The sequence below is a fragment of the Entelurus aequoreus genome, linkage group LG10 (genome assembly GCF_033978785.1).
Source record: "Entelurus aequoreus isolate RoL-2023_Sb linkage group LG10, RoL_Eaeq_v1.1, whole genome shotgun sequence".
Classification (NCBI taxonomy): Eukaryota; Metazoa; Chordata; class Actinopteri; order Syngnathiformes; family Syngnathidae; genus Entelurus; species Entelurus aequoreus.
The window spans coordinates 34,937,536-34,951,416 of NC_084740.1; positions in this window are offsets into that span (position 1 = coordinate 34,937,536).

The following is a 13,881-nucleotide window of genomic DNA, read 5'->3' on the forward strand; positions in this document are numbered from 1 at the left end:
TTTTCTCAGTCATGTTTTTGATGATTTCTTTGTATCAGTATCATCCACTTCTCAGCACTGTCCTTCACACTCACTTTCCTCATTTCCATGGTTGAAAAGACAAAGTGATGTAGATCTCTAGCTAAAATCTAAAGCGAGCATGTAAGATTTGATGTTTTTGGGCGAGTCTTTGTGGGAGTTGTGACGCCAATTAAGGCTATGTTCAAAGTGCAGGGTAGGCGGTCTAATTCAAATGTTTGGTCAAATCCGATCTTTAAATGTAGTCGTTCACATTACCAAAAAAATGCGATGTCTTTGTGAACACAAACTGGCACGCGTGCAGACATGACGTCATGATGTCACATGTGCTGCAGTGTCGATGAAAATAAACATGGCTTCAAGTCTAGTAGGTCTAAGTCCTGGCGCATTCTTGGAACGTTTAAGGATTTTGTGCATACCAAGTCAAATTATTCACAGAACTATTGCACATAGAAGGTTGTAAGCAAAAAGGGCAAGCATTTTGTCTCTTGCAGTTTGTGGGACATTTGCTTCGATGTTCTAAAACATTATTTTCACCTTTTTTCTGCTCACTTGTCAACTATTTGTTTTGCAGCCGTCTATTTTGGTGAAGAATTATGACGTTTACTGCTTTTTGATGATGTATTGGTCGGATAAATTTGACCAAAGCGTTCAGACTGCAGTCGCATCGCATATGTATCGGATTTATATCCACATACAGGGTTTCCCCTAAACTGCCAAGATACCTGTGGCGGTGGGGGTGTGGTCACCATTATGTCATCAAGTAATTTGCATTGATTTGATTTTTTTTTTAAAAAGACTCAAAAAATATATTCATTCATTTAAAACAAATCTGTTATTATTAATTTGTACTAACACTTTTTTTTTTTTTTAATCTTTTTGCCATATTTTCAATCGTTGCTGTTGTTCTTTGTTGATATTGTTTAAAGTGTTTACAGACTTTTATTGACTTTTTATTATTATTAAAAACAACTAGCAACAAATCTAGCATCTTCTTCTGTGTCGTTATATACTCTTATTTAGAGACTGTACTTCTGTCCTTCGATGTCCCCGACTAAAGAGGCTGAAGCCAGCATGACGTCACGCTTTCTTGGCTCTGTTGCTCTAGTTTCTCTTTAAAAGCTGCTACTGTCCTTTTAATATTTGCACATTGTAGATTGTCACTGAAGGCATCAAAACTATGACACCTGTGAAGTGAAAACCCTTTCAGGTGACTACCTCTTGAAGCTCATCGAGATAATGCCAAGAGTGTGCAAAACAGTAATCAGCGCAAAGGGTGGCTATTTTGAAGAAAATAGAATATTAAATATGTCTTCAGTTATTTCACCTTTTTTTGTTTTTCAGTTATTTCACCTTTTTTTGTTAAGTACATAACTCCACATGTGTTCATTCATAGTTTTGATGCCTTCAGTGACAATCTACAATGTAAATAGTCATGAAAATAAAGAAAACACATTGAATGAGAAGGTGTGGCTTGCTCTCTGCAGCTATATCTGCAATATATATATAAAAATCACATCCACATCACAGACATGCTGACAACGCACCAGACAACGGCGTGCGTTTTGTTTACATCCTGTTTTGACGCGGTTTTGGGTGATCAGCCTTTTTTCGGTGGTCAAGTTTTCAGTACATCACTTGTCAATAGTGCACACATCAATCAATCAATCAATCAATGTTTATTTATATAGCCCTAAATCACAAGTGTCTCAAAGGGCTGTACAAGCCACAACGACATCCTCGGTGTCGAGTGGGTCTGACATAATATTGTGAAAGTCCAACACATCAGCGAAAGTCCAGTCCATGGTGGGGCCAGCGGGAACCATCCCGAGCGGAGACGGGTCAGCAGCGTAGAGATGTCCCCATCTGATGGACAGGCTAGCGGTCCACCCCGGAGCAGAGTAGAAAAGAAAAGAAAAGAAACGGCAGATCAACTGGTCTAAAAAGGGAGTCTATTTAAAGGCTAGAGTATACAAATGAGTTTTAAGATGAGACTTAAATGCTTCTACTGAGGTAGCATCTCTAACTTTTACCGGGAGGGCATTCCATAGTATTGGAGCCCGAATAGAAAACGCTCTATAGCCCGCAGACTTTTTTTGGGCTCTGGAATCACTAATAAGCCGGAGTTCTTTGAATGCAGATTTCTTGCCGGGACATATGGTACAATACAATCGTCAAGATAGGCAGGAGCTTGACCGTGTAGTATTTTATACGTAAGTAGTAAAACCTTAAAGTCGCATCTTAGGTGCACAGGAAGCCAGTGCAGGTGAGCCAGTATAGGCGTAATATGATCAAACTTTCTTGTTTTTGTCAAAAGTCTAGCAGCCGCATTTTGTACCATCTGTAATCTTTTAATGCTAGACATAGGGAGGCCTGAAAATAAAACGTTACAGTAATCGAGACGAGATGTAACGAACGCATGGATAATGATCTCAGCATCGCTTGTGGACAAAATGGAACGAATTTTAGCGATATTACGGAGATGAAAGAAGGCCGTTTTAGTAACACTCTTAATGTGTGACTCAAACGAGAGAGTTGGGTCGAAGATAATACCCAGATTCTTTACCGAGTCTCCTTGTTTAATTGTTTGGTTGTCAAATGTTAAGGTGGTATTATTAAATAGATGTTGGTGTTGAGCAGGACCGATAATCAGCATTTCCGTTTTCTTAGCGTTGAGTTGCAAAAAGTTAGCGGACATCCATTGTTTAATTTCATTAAGACACGCCTCCAGCTGACTACAATCCGGCGTGTTGGTCAGCTTTAGGGGCATGTAGAGTTGAGTGTCATCAGCATAACAGTGAAAGCTAACACCGTACTTGCGTATGATGTCACCCAGCGGCAGCATGTAAATACTAAAGAGTGCAGGGCCAAGAACCGAACCCTGGGGAACTCCGCACGTTACCTTGACATAGTCCGAGGTCATATTGTTATGGGAGACACACTGCATCCTGTCAGTAAGATAAGAGTTAAACCAAGACAAGGCTAAGTCTGACATCCCAATACGCGTTTTGATACGCTCTAATAAAATATTATGATCAACAGTATCGAAAGCGGCGCTAAGATCAAGAAGCAGCAACATAGATGACGCATCAGAATCCATCGTTAGCAATAGATCATTAGTCATTTTTGCGAGGGCTGTCTCCGTAGAGTGATTTGCCCTGAAACCGGATTGAAAAGGTTCACAGAGATTGTTAGTCACTAAGTGTTCATTTAGCTGCTGTGCGACAATTTTTTCGAGAATTTTCGAGATAAACGGTAGGTGGGACACCGGCCGGTAGTTCACCATGAGGTCAGGATCGAGGTTAGGTCTTTTGAGTAGAGGATGAATAACTGCTTTTTTGAATGCTAGAGGAACAGTACCAGAGGAAAGTGATAGGTTTATAATATTTAACACTGATGGACCTAATAAAACAAAAAGCTCCTTGATAAGTTTCCCAGGAATTGGGTCAAGTAAACATGTTGTTTGTTTTGTCCCATTTACACATTTTAACAATTCCTCCAATGTTATTTCATCAAAGAGAGAGAAACTATTTTGGAGGGCAATGTCCGTCGTATATACCGTCGTATTTGTGTTAATAGAACCCAGTTGTAGCTGAGATGCATTGTCTTTAATCTCTTTTCTAATGACTTCAATTTTCTTATTAAAGAAATTCATAAAGTCATCTGCTGAGTGGGTGGAGCTACTGGGAGGAGTCCCTTGTTGGGTTAGCGATGCTACTGTACTAAACAAAAATTTAGGATCATTTTTGTTGAGGTGGATGAGATTTGAGTAATATTTAGCTTTAGCTGAGGTAAGCATGCGTTTATAAGTTATTAAACTATCACTCCATGCTTGATGGAAAACCTCAAGTTTAGTCGCACGCCATTTGCGTTCCAGCTTTCTACATGATAATTTCTGGGCTTTAGTTTCTTCTGTAAACCATGGGGTACGCCTTTTAGGGGCCCTTTTTAGCTTTAGCGGTGCTACAATATCAATGGTGTCGCGCAGGGCGTCGTTAAAGCTGTTAGTGAGGTTATCAATAGAGCCCACATAATTTGGGAATGGCGCCATTACTGAAGGCAGTAGGTCAGTAAGAGTCGTCGTTGTGGCAGTATTAATGTTGCGGCTGCTATAGTAGTTATTATTATTATTATTAGTTTGTTGACAATGAGTCAGAACTTCGAATTTTATAAGGTAATGATCGGACATTACTTTAGTGTACGGGAGTATCGTAACTTTAGAGGTGGTGACACCCCTGACAAGCACTAGATCTATCGTATTACCGTTGCGATGCGTGGGTTCATTTATTATTTGTGTAAGACCACAGCTATCAATTATAGTCTGGAGCGCCACGCATGGAGGGTCCGATGGGGTATTCATATGGATGTTAAAGTCTCCCATTATGATTATATTGTCGGCGTGCGTCACTAGATCAGCAACGAACTCTGAAAATTCATTGATAAAGTCCGAATAGGGCCCAGGGGGGCGGTAGATGACAGCCAGGTGCAGAGGCAGCGGTGTGACAAACCTCGTAGTAAGCACCTCAAACGAGTTATATTTATTATTTAGGTCCGAGGTAAGGCTAAAGTTTTTGTTGTATATTAGTGCAACACCCCCACCCCTTTTAATGGGGCGGGCAATATGCGTTCCCGCATAGCCAGGAGGAGACGCCTCACCCAGCGCAAAAAATTCGTCTGGTTTGAGCCAGGTCTCGGCTAGACCAACGACATCAAGATTGTTGTCTCTAATGACTTCATTAACTAATAACGTTTTGGAAGACAATGACCTTATGTTTAAAAAGCCCATATTATAGGTAGTGGGCTGTTTTGAGGAGTTTTTGTTGAAAGTATCCGTAGTAGCAATATTAATAATGTTACGTTTATTATGCATAGTGCACTTTAAATAATTTCGACCATATCTAGGAATTGATATGACAGGAATTTTTAGATTGTTTGCCACCTCAGTAAAATGCATGTCCACCTCTGACGCAGAAAAAACATTATGTGAGTTGTATATTATTCTAAGAGAATTGCTATGTGTGCAGGGATTATCCAGCCTGGCGCTGGCTAGTTTTAGCTTAACAGACTCCTTATTAGCGCTTCTTTGTGGATTAGCATTTAGCTTTTTCGTTAGCCCCGCTAACAACAAAGCATTTAGCTTTGTTGTTAGCCCCGCCCGACACCCCCGCTTCTGCTTCCGAGCGCACCGCTTACGTCTCTTTCGTTGGCGGTCTCCGCTGGTAGTCGACGCCGCTGCTTCAAAGGCCACTGCTGGATGTAGCTCGCGAAGAATTCCCAAGCTAGCGAGTAGGTCCATCGTACACGCATCTTTCAGCCCAAAATGGCCCATAATAGGCTGTATACAGTACAGGCCAAAAGTTTGGACACACCTTCTCATTCAATGTGTTTTCTTTATTTTCATGACTATTTCCATTGTAGATTGTCACTGATGGCATCAAAACTATGAATGAACACATGTGGAGTTATGCAATTAACAAAAAAAGGTGAAATAACTGAAAAAATATTTTATATTCTAGTTTCTTCAAAATAGCCACCCTTTGCGCTGATTACTGTTTTGCACACTCTTGGCATTATCTCGATGAGCTTCAAGATGTAGTCACCTGAAAGGGTTTTCACTTCACAGGTGTCATAGTTTTGATGCCTTCAGTGACAATCTACAATGTAAAAAGTCATGAAAATAAAGAAAACGCATTGAATGAGAAGGTCTGTCCAAACTTTTGGCCTGTACTGTATATAAATTCATACTGTAACAACCAGCTAATGTTAATGTTTTGTGTTCGTGTGGTTTGGATTTGATGTCAGTTTTTCCCATGTTTGCAAACACACTGTCCGTGCCTGAAAAACGATTGGCGGAGAATGAGGAAGTGTTTTTGTGTGTCTGGGGAAGCGCAGACTCACTGAGATGAAAGTGTGTGCACGGGAGGTAAAACCTGTTGGAATTGTGCCGTTTGTTATCATAAGATTGGTAATCAAAGTTAAAAATAGCGTCTGACTTTGTGTGATTTCTTCTGGGGCCTTCAATATATTACCTTAATTTGTTTTCCAGTAAAAAAAACTAAATTTCCAAGGTGTGGCGGTAATACAAATGCAGTGTCAGCGCAACACGTTCTGTTACACTAAGAGGAGACCCTGACATATGATAGAGGCCTGGGTCAAATTTTAAAAATTTGGAATTGCACTGTTCACATTAAAATGTGAAAATCTGATACAGGTCATATATGAGCAAAAAATCTGAATGAACCTGCAGTGTGAACAAGGCCTAATGGCGGGGATGCTTGTACCTCAAATAAGCATGAGCAATGAGCCGGGAGACAATTCTTTATCTTTAAACATTCTTAAGTTGGGGCACTCTTTAAGTGGAGGTTACGACCAGTCAAACACTGGTATCCTTATGTCAGATTCTGGAAATCAAACATCTTCCATGTGAGGGGGCGTGGCTTCATGAGTAGTCTGTGCTGAACTGGAGGTGATCAATGTGATTGTCCTGTCTGGCAGACACGACTCATTCTCCTGGGAGGACGCCCACTTCCATGTCTCCTCCTTAAGGCGTCACTGTGGGGATGTTAGACAATGGCTTCATACACACCCTTTTCTCCTCTTTGATGCATCATAGAAACCAAAACTTATGCACTTTCCTGTCAGAGTCGCAGCATCCGGTCTACATTTGCTTCTCAACATGGAGAGTTGATTTATTTTTGACATATTTTGAGCTGATATAAGGTTGATCAACTACACTCTGTTGTTTTTCCATTGTGGTACCTAAAGGGGCGGAGCTACACACAGAACAGCGTGTTGATTGGTGGACAGAGAGGAGGGTCACCTCTAAGGGTTTACGCTTCCCAGCTATACAAACCAGACTGGACAGTTTCATGCAGTTGTGGACATTCTTCCCCCCCAAAAAGTGTCCAAAGTTGTTTATGAAATACGTGCGAGCAGCTTCCTCCAGGCTGTGCGCGCTTTCTGCACCACTCCGAGACTCACTTTAACGTGGCGTCCTCTCCGACGCCAACAGCAACATCTCCACTTCCTGTTGTGAAGTGCCAACTTGAAACCACCTCGGCCTGGAATGTTCCCAGACACACAACGCCGACACGGGATTTGAGCTCCTCCTGTTCCGAGGAACATGCTTGTTATTGTCATCTCTCTCTTCCGCGCACACACACACACACACACACACAGACCTGGAGGTGTTCCAGAGTCATGTTTGTTTGTCTTCCAGTTATGACGGTTCCCAGCTCACTTGTGGACTGTCAGTCACACAAACACACACACATCAAAACAGTTTGACTGTGACCTTTCACCCCATCTTGACCGCCCCACCGCTCCCCTCTCGGCCAATTGAAGTCGTCCATTGAGAGGACTGGACGCCGGCCGAGAAGAGAGGCGTCGGCTTCCCCTCGTCTTTTCCTCCTCTCGTCTATTTTGGAATGTTTGTCACAGGAGGGCTGTGACCCAACGACCCCCGCGGACGAAGCCATGGAGGGGGGCTAGGGTGGGAACGGTGGGGCGGGAAAAATGGCGGATGGGAGCCAGAATTATTTTCACATTGGGACGGCGTGGCGAAGTTGGTAGAGTGGCTGTGCCAGCAATCGGAGTGTTGCTGGTTACTGGGGTTCAATTCCCACCTATCTTCCTAGTCACGTCCGTTGTGTCCTTGGGCAAGACACTTCACCCTTTGCCTCTGATGGCTGCTGGTTAGCGCCTTGCATGGCAGCTCCCGCCATCAGTGTGTGAATGTGTGTGTGAATGGGTAAATGTGGAAATACTGTCAAAGCGCTTTGAGTACCTTGAAGGTAGAAAAGCGCTATACAAGTATAACCCATTTATCATTTATCATAACATGTTATTTACATGCTTCTCACTCGGTGCATGTGCGTAATGACACGTTCATGACATCCTGCGTGCTCGCTGACATCATTCTTTGTTGTCTCACTCGAGGAAAAACAAACTTGTGGAAAGTGTGTCCACGTTTATGGGAGCTTGTTTTTTTTCCAAGGTGTAATTTTATCTTTGTCACTCAGCACAGTCTTTTTCCAAAGCGTGCCCTATGGTTCTCAAAGTGACTTTTTAGTATTGCCACAACTGTCAAATGTGTCCCTAGAGCATGTTGGTCCGAATCCATCATCCCCCTCGCTGTTTTGCTACTCTTTTGAGGAAAAAGGAACTTTTCGTGACCTCATAAAGGAAATATCTCCTTTGTCACAGACATAGGATATACTTTTTAACATTTATCTCACAAAGGGGAAGTTGTGTGGTTGCAGTGCGAATTAAAAATAGTCCACAAAATTGTAATAAGGTTGATTGGCAACACTAAATTGGCCCTAGTGTGTGAATGTGACGGTCAATGTTGTCTGTCTATCTGTGTTGGCCCTGCGATGAGGTGGCAACTTGTCCAGGGTGTACCGCGCCTTCCGCCCGATTGTAGCTGAGATAGGCTCCAGCACCCCCCGCGACCCCGAAGGGAATAAGCGGTAGAAGATGGATGGATGGATGGATACTGTATATACATGCACATATATACACACATATATATACACACACATGTATATACACATTATATATATATATATACAGTATGTGTATATACAGTAGATATATATATATACATACATATATACACACATATATATACACACACACATGTATATACACACATATATATATGTATATACAAGTACATATATGTGTGTGTGTATATATGTATGTGTATATATGTGCATGTTTATACAGTATGTATGTATATATATATACATATTAGGGCTGTGAATCTTTGGGTGTCCCACGATTCGATTCAATATCGATTCTTGGGGTCACGATTCGATTCAAAATCGATTTTTTTTCAATTCAACACGATTCTCGATTCAAAAACGATTTTTCTCCCGATTCAAAAGGATTCTCTATTCATTCAATACATAGGATTTCAGCAGGATCTACCCCAGTCTGCTGACATGCAAGCAGAGTAGTAGATTTTTGTAAAAAGCTTTTATAATTGTAAAGGACAATGTTTTATCAACTGATTGCAATAATGTAAATTTGTTTTAACTATTAAATGAACCAAAAATATGACTTATTTTATCTTTGTGAAAATATTGGACACAGTGTGTTGTCAAGCTTATGAGATGCGATGCAAGTGTAAGCCACCGTGGCACTATTGTACTTTTTTTATTTTTTATAAATGTCTAATGATAATGTCAATGAGGGATTTTTAATCACTGCTATGTTGAAATTGTAACTAATATTGATACTGTTGTTGATAATATTCATTTTTGTTTCACTACTTTTGGTTTGTTCTGTGTCGTGTTTGTGTCTCCTCTCAATTGCTCTGTTTATTGCAGTTCTGAGTGTTGCTGGGTCGGGTTTGGTTTTGGAATTGGATTGCATTGTTATGGTATTGCTGTGTATTGTTTTGTTGGATTGATTAATTTAAAAAAAATGTAATTTTTTTTATAAATAAAAAAATAAATAAAAAAGAATCGATTCTGAATCGCACAACGTGAGAATCGCGATTCGAATTCGAATCGATTTTTTCCCCACGCCCCTAATATATATATACAGTGTGTATATATATATATACATGTGTATAAATACAGTATGTATATTTTATATATATATATATATATATATATATATATATATATATATATATATATATATATATATATATAGCTGCCTTTTTTTTTATAACTACAACAGAACTGCATCAGCCGATATAACATATACCCATATAATACCAGTATTTTTTTTTTTATTACTGTAGTGAAGTAGATAGTACCAGACCTTATGCCCTGCATGAGAAAAGTTATTTTTTTTAATTCATTGAAGAATAAAAAAATAACTATTCCTCCCAAATATGTTTTGATTAGGGCTGTCTATGATAAATTATTAAATCGCGATAAATTTGTTTGTTCATAGTTAACTCAAAAATCATCGCAGGTAGATATAATTTAGTGTACCATAGACAGATAATTTTCAAGTTTTTATTACCTGAATGTCCCTAGAGAGACATAGCGACCCACAAGCACACACAAGGCTCATCAACCACCCACATTTCAATTGTGACTCAATCAAGGTTAATTTGGAAATCAGTTTCTCCTACTTATGTCAGAAAAGCACCCTACAGTTCTTAAAACTTTTCAGAACAACCATTCAATGTCAGCCTAATATTTTCCAGTTTGAGAAAATACAGAACGTGTTTAATCCAGCAGGTGTGGCAATTTAACACAATTCTTCTAGCTACAAAGTAGTGAATGCTACAAATTTATTTTTTGATTTTCTAAGGGTACATGACTTGAGGTGCCAACCCATTACAAAACATATTTGACAAAGCATGAGCTATTGTAAGACATGTTTTAATTTTGTTATATTGCTGGCCCGGATGTGACACGTAGCGCTTTTAATGTGAAGTCCGAAGTGTGTGATTGCTGTGAGAAGAGGTGTCTTGACATGCTTTGACCACGTGAAAGTCTTCGATAAAAAGTGACTTTAGACTTAGTGCTAACTGTCGTTCTGTTCTGTTGAGCTTGTATTGCGTCTTACTAAAGCTGTTAGAGTAACAATCTACATGTTATGTTATCAGTGCACTCAACCTTAATCCCTTTTGAGTTCTTGTGAGAATTCTTCCCCGGTCTGCGCAGCTGCTTTCACTGCGGCATGCACACGGCATTACTATGTAATAACATAAACTGCTATAAAACTGAGTAGATGGAGACTTATTATAATGTAGAGATTGCCCATATTTGTACCAATTTTCCCAGGAGATTTCCCCATATTTGGAAATACAAATGTTTTAAAGCCCCTCTTAAGAACTTTCAGTTGTGGTTGATTTTGGCGGCGCCAGTGGACCAAAACGGGAGTGTTTTGCCAGAAGAAGACCACATTTCCCATTATGACTAGTGCATATAGTGTCAAACTGACATGATATCCGCTGTAATATTGTCACAAATATTAGGTCTCTAATGTCTACGCTGATGTTAAATAGCAGACACTATCAAGGAATGATTTTGGATTGCACTACAAACATGACGCTACTACCAAGAATGTATCGGGGCGGATGCAGGTCTGAAGCAAAGAAAGACCGGCGGGAGAGTTTTTTCGAAGGAAGTAGTAGTGAAACTATCAGGCTGGTGGCTATTTGTTGCTACCACGCAAATTTCCGATAGCTAAGATTAGCATTATCATTTCGATTTGAGCATCGAAGACCACTTACCGTATTTTTCGGAGTACAAGTTGCACCGGAGTCTAAGTCGCACCGGCCAAAAATGCATAATAAAGAAGGAAAAAAACATATATACCGTAAGTCGCAATGGAGTAAAAGTCGCTTTTTTTGGGGAAATTTATTTGATAAAACCCAACACCAAGAATAGACATTTGAAAGGCAATTTAAAATAAATAAAGAATAACAGGCTGAATAAGTGTACGTTATATGAAATAAATAAATAACCAACTGAGAACGTGCCTGGTATGTTAACGTAACATATTATGGTAAGAGTCATTCAAATAACTATAACATATAGAACATGCTATACCAGGGCTCACCAACGCGGTGCCCGCGGACACCAGGTAGCCCGTAAGGACCAGATGAGTAGCCCGCTGGCCTGTTCTAAAAATAGCTCAAATAGCAGCACTTACCAGTGAGCTGCCTCTATTTTTTAAATTGTATTTATTTACTACCAAGCTGGTCTCGCTTTGCCCGACATTTTTAATTCTAAGAGAGACAAAACTCAAATAGAATTTGAAAATCCAAGAAAATATTTTAAAAACTTGGTCTTCACTTGTTTAAATAAATTCATTAATTTTTTTACTTTGCTTCTTATAACTTTCAGAAAGACAATTTTAGAGAAAAAATACAACCTTAAAAAAGATTTTAGGATTTTTAAACACATATACCTTTTTACCTTTTAAATTCCTTCCTCTTCTTTCCTGACAATTTAAATCAATGTTCAAGTATTTTTTTTTTTTTTTATTGTAAAAAATAATAAATACATTTTAATTTAATTCTTCATTTTAGCTTCTGTTTTTTCGACGAAGAATATTTGTGAAATATTTCTTCAAACTTATTATGATTAAAATTTAAAAAAAATTATTCTGGCAAATCTAGAAAATCTGTAGAATCAAATTTAAATCTTATTTCAAAGTCTTTTGAATTTCTTTTAAAATTTTTGTTCTGGAAAATCTAGAAGAAATAATGATTTGTCTTTGTTAGAAATATAGCTTTGTCCAATTTGTTATATATTCTAACAAAGTGTAGATTGGATTTTAACCTATTTAAAACATGTCATTAAAATTTTAAAATTAATCTTAATCAGGAAAAATTACTAATGATGTTCCATAAATTCTTTTTTTAAGTTTTTGTCTTCTTTTTTTTGGTTGAATTTTGAATTTTAAAGAGTCGAAATTGAAGATAAACTATGTTTCAAAATTTAATTGTCATTTTTTTCGTGTTTTCTCCTCTTTTAAACCGTTCAATTAAGTGTAAATATCATTAATTATTAATAATAACATAGAGTTAAAGGTAAATTGAGCAAATTGGCTATTTCTGGCAATTTATTTAAGTGTGTATCAAACTGGTAGCCCTTCGCATTAATCAGTACCCAAGAAGTAGCTCTTTGTTTCAAAAAGGTTGGTGACCCCTGTGCTATACGTTTACCAAACAATCTGTCACTCCTAATCGCTAAATCCCATGAAATCTTATACATCTAGTCTCTTACGTGAATGAGCTAAATAATATTATTTGATATTTTACGGTAATGTGTTAATAATTTCACACATAAGTCGCTCCTGAGTATAAGTCGCACCCCCGGCCAAACTATGAAAAAAACTGCGACTTAATAGTCTGAAAAATACGGTACTTGTTAAGCAGGAACAAATCCAAAGCAACATTGATCTGAAATTCTTTGTCTTTGAGCTCACACCAGCGAGTGACTGTCCTTTTATCCGGGTAAGCTCCATTTTTCTTTTGTCTCCATTGACAAAACTTTTCATTTCTTTGGTTGTTTTGGAGCTTCAGCCATGATAGCGGTAATTGCAAGTAGGCGTTCTTCTTTAGTTTTCTGGCGAAACGTAGGCGTTCGCATCGTCCTCCATCTTTTTAATGATTAGGAAAGGGAAAGTGACGTATGCCATAAAGCAAGTCAGCACATTTGTAGTTTTTTGTGAGGAAGGTTCCTGCCACCCGTCCTCATAGTCGCTAAGTGCCAGTGAGAGCGATACAGACCCCATCAGGCCATGACAGAGGTGTCATTCAACTAGTTTATTCACTCAGCACTTGGCAGAGGACAGCTTAAAATATGTGGAGAAAAAAAAAAAAAAGGCTTTTTATATTATTCATATATGCTCACCAATAGGACCAATTTGACATAAGGACATTTCAATGTGACCCCAAACTTATATATATATATATATATATATATATATACTACCGTTCAAAAGTTTGGGGTCACATTGAAATGTCCTTATTTTTGAAGGAAAAGCACTGTACTTTTCAATGAAGATAACTTTAAACTAGTCTTAACTTTAAAGAAATACACTCTATACATTGCTAATGTGGTAAATGACTATTCTAGCTGCAAATGTCTGGTTTTTGGTGCAATATCTACATAGGTGTATAGAGGCCCATTTCCAGCAACTATCACTCCAGTGTTCTAATGGTACAATGTGTTTGCTCATTGGCTCAGAAGGCTAATTGATGATTAGAAAACCCTTGTGCAATCATGTTCACACATCTGAAAACAGTTTAGCTCGTTACAGAAGCTAGAAAACTGACCTTCCTTTGAGCAGATTGAGTTTCTGGAGCATCACATTTGTGGGGTCAATTAAACGCTCAAAATGGCCAGAAAAAGAGAACTTTCATCTGAAACTCGACAG